Below are 4273 nucleotides of genomic sequence, written 5' to 3' on the forward strand. Positions count from 1 at the left end.
AGGAGCAATGGATGCTTAGGAGGCAACTGAAAATATCTGCTACATTCTCCAGAGAGCACAGTGAGCTTAAGCCTTGTCTACTCTTGGAGGCCCTGTAGCACAAACAGGTGTTGGTGGACGGTGCCTTAATTCCCCAGGAACTAAATCACTTTTTCTGTGATGGATTTGTTTGTTTGGTCATCAGCACTGACTCCAAGTCCGTCTAGTATGCCTTTCTGCACTGCATAGCCTGACAAGCTAAACAAACAGCATAAACAGCATTTTCAGGCTCCTTGCCAGCTGCAGTCCTGGATGTGACTTGTATTGTGTTGGTGAAATGTACTCATGTGAGATTTGGAAAGTAGGAGTGAGGCAGAGGCTGTTTTCCAATGCTTTTGTCCTTGTTTGTTTGTTTAAGCAAGGTTGTGGAGATGAGTCTATCAACCGGTTGATAGGTGTTGAGAAGCAGTTGCTGTGATGGCACCCTCCTTGTCTTGATCCTTGAGAGGTTAAGTAACTTGTCCAGGTGACACAGATAGTAAGTGACGGAGTTCAAGCTCAGGTGTCTGAATTTGCAGCTACTCAGAGAGTCCTTGAGATTTGCCCCAGTTGTGCAGAAGTAGTGGCTTTCCTGATGGGATAGTTTTGGTGTCTTCTGGGAAGGTGCCTTCGGGAAGGAGGCCCAGCCTGGAGCTCACCCCTCCAGCTCTTCCAATCATCTTGTAAGCTCTCCGTTCTCTCCATTATACACTTTTCGAGCCATTTCATTTCCTGCACTGAAACTTTCTCACTAGCATGATAAGGGAAACACCCTTCTGGGATCTGGACAGAGCAAGCTTATCTCCAAAAATTCCAGGTTTCCTAATTACAATCACGCCATGGCTATGGATTGATAGCCAGGTTTCTCCCAACAGGCAGGGGCAAGTTCCTGTGCTTTGGCACAGCTGTAGAAGAGCCTAAGTAGAGGAACTCAGGAAATATGTCACCAGCCAGGTTTGGCTGCCATGGGTCTGGCTCCACCCGGTGGGTGCGGAACGAGAACCTCTTTTACTGAAGGCCCACCCTGCGGCCAGAGCCTGCGCTCAGCGCTTCCTGAACGTCTCACCCGCAACTCGCTACAACCCTGCACAGTGGAGTGATCACCCTCAGTTTACATCTGGGGAAACTGAGACTCTAAGAGGTTAATGTGACCAGACCCAGATCCCACAGATAACAAATGATGTGATCAGAGTTAACCTTCAGGTCTGTCTGCACACTCAGCCGATACTTGTTTACGTTTCTTAAATCTCTTCTCTTTTTTTAATTGTACAAGTAGGACATGTTCATTGTAGAAACTTTGTCGTCATCCCTTTGGTGTCATGGCAGCAAGATGCAAGCAAGGGCTGCTTTTCTTACAAACGTATTTACGTAATTATAAAGTCCCTGCTTCTTCTATCACGTGTGCTGCCCAATTTTTGATATAAGATGTGTGAACTCTATTTTCTTTCTTTTCTTTTTTTTCCCTGTGAACACTGGCATGAACAGTATTTCAGAAATAAGAAATAATTGATAAACTGGCTTGTGTTGACCTATACATAAATGAAAGGGCATTGCTAGTTACCTGCAATAAAATTGCAAAATGGATCAACAGACGATTGCAAGGAATCTTAACTTATTATCTTGTTTATGGACTCAATGAGCTAATCTAAAAGGATTACAGCATCTCTAATATCAGTAATCTTATATGACGATTTTAATAACTGACCAGAGTGTGTTTGTACTTTGATCGCCCATTCTCTTCCCACAGGCTTTAGGCAATAGTTACCAATGTGGCCACAAGAATTTCACAGATGTTATCTTTTGTCTGTTTAGCCTCAATTGGTCCAGGACGATAATTCATCATAATTGGGTGTCAACAATTCTAAGGCAGCAGGAGAAATTCAGTGATACTCTGTGGCTGAAAATGAACTATGAGCAAGCCTCACACTGAAAATTCCCATGATTTTCAAAAATGTTTGCCATCTAGATTTCATTCAATTTTAAGTTACTGTGGTGGTCATGACGAAGGCCACCTCCATTCCGTTCTCCCACTCCTTCTATGGCAATATCATCACATGGTTCAACAACTGAAAAATATACAAAGATAAGCACTGAAAACCTCCCTCCCATCCTGACCTCCATCTACCCAGCCTTCTTAATTTCTTATCTACCTTTCTAGAGATTTTTGTATATATGCAAGCAAATACGAATGGAGACTCCTGTTATTCTTTCTTCTTTACACAAAAGCTAGCAAAATATACACGTTGTTCTGCACTTTGTTTTTTTCATTTAAGAGTATATCTTGGAGATTTTTCCATATTAGAACATATAGAGCTTCCCCATTCCTTTTTCCAGCTGTGTAGTATTCCATTTTGTGGATGTCACATGATTTATATTTTCCAGCCCCCTATTGATGGCTGAGTTGTTTCTAATCTTTTGCTGCTACAAACAATGCTGTGATGAATAGCTTTGTACATATGCTATTTTGCACATGTGAAAGTCAATCTGTATTAAATATATATATATTTATGTAATTTAAATAGATATCTTAAGATTGATTTTTGTAGAACTTATGTCAATATACACTCCTATCATTAATGTTTGAAATGCCTGTTTCCCTAGCCTTGCCGTAAGAACTGTGTTATCAAACTTTGGATGTTTTTTTGCTTCATATGTTGAAGTTTCATTTATATTTATTTTAATTCATGTCCTTTGCCCATTTTCTATTGGCTTATTGGTCTTTACTTATTGACATTTAGTGGCTCTTTACATATGATGGAGATTACTCCTTTGTGATCTTATATGAAAATATTTTTCCCAGTTTATTATTTATTCTTTGACTTTATAATGTCTTTTAAACATCAGAGGGGGTTTTTTTTGGTATGGTTGAACTTATTAATATTTTATGGCTTCTGGATTTTGTGTGATAGACTTCCCACACTACAAGATGAAAAGTATTTTCCTATTTTTCTTTCAGTATTTTTGAGGTTTTAAAAAAAAGTTAAATGTCTTATCCAATTGAAGTTAACTCATTGAGGCATGAGGAATGAATTTAACTTCATGTTTATCTAGGTGGCTACTCATTTGTCCCAATACAATTTATGTAATGGTCTATATTTTCTCCAATGACTTGACATATCAGCTTTATTATATTGTATCTAAGTATGTTTTCGTGGCTATTTCTGGATATTAGTGCATCTGTCTAGGTATATGCCAGCATTACTCTGTTCTGATTACTGAGGCTTCGTAATAGCTATTAATATCTAGTAATGTTGATCCGTCTCCCCCACCATTGCTCTTTTTTTCCCACACTATTCTTGCTCCTTTCTTTTTCTACATAAACTTTAGAATCAATTTATCTAGTAAAACAAAAAAAGAAAGCCTGTTGGATCACATTAAAATTTTAAATTAAGCTGTGGAGAGCTGACATCTTTATGATTTTGAGTATTCCTACCCAAGGGCATATTACATTTCCACCTGTTGAAGTTTTCTTTTGGGTAGTGTTTACTAGGGTTAAAACTTTTTTCTTCTCACAGGCCTTGACTATTTTCTGCTATATTTATTCCCAGGTATTGATTTTTTTTGTTGTTGCTATCATAAATAGGGTCTTTTCTTCCATCCCATCATTTATATTGAGAACACTTGATTTCTGTATATTAGTTTTGTTGCCTACTAGTTTGCTGTATTTTCTTATTGCTTGTGGTAGTTTTTCCGTTGATTTTCTTGGGTTTTCTAGATATACAATTAAATCACCTCCAATATTCCCTGTCTTCCAATTTTTATACCTCTAATTTATTTTTGTCTACTTAATTTGACTACTATCTCCTGTGAAGTGTTAAATAATATTGGAGTGATCATCTTTGTCTTGTTTCAGAGTTTAGTGGAAATGCTCCTAATGTTTTCCCATCAAGTTTGATGCTGGCTTTGGATTGAGATAGATTTTTTTTCACTTTAACGGATTTATCCCTATTTTATAGAATGTTTTAATCAAGAATACTTATTGTTTAAAATGTCCTTTAGCATCTATGGAGGTGATCATATGATTTTCTTCCTCAAATCTACTTATTATGATTAATTATGTAATTAGATTTTGTAATATTAAACTATCCTCGCATCCTGAAATATATCCCACTTAATTATGGTTCTGAATTCTGACTGCTAGTTTTTTTGTTTAAGGTTTTTTTTTTTTTTAAGATTTTATTTTTTTCCTTTTTCTTCCCAAAGCCAAAGCCCCCCAGTACATAGTTATATATTCTTCGTTGTGGGTCCTTCTAGT

Source organism: Equus quagga, chromosome 14 (assembly GCF_021613505.1).
Source record: "Equus quagga isolate Etosha38 chromosome 14, UCLA_HA_Equagga_1.0, whole genome shotgun sequence".
Classification (NCBI taxonomy): domain Eukaryota; kingdom Metazoa; phylum Chordata; class Mammalia; order Perissodactyla; family Equidae; genus Equus; species Equus quagga.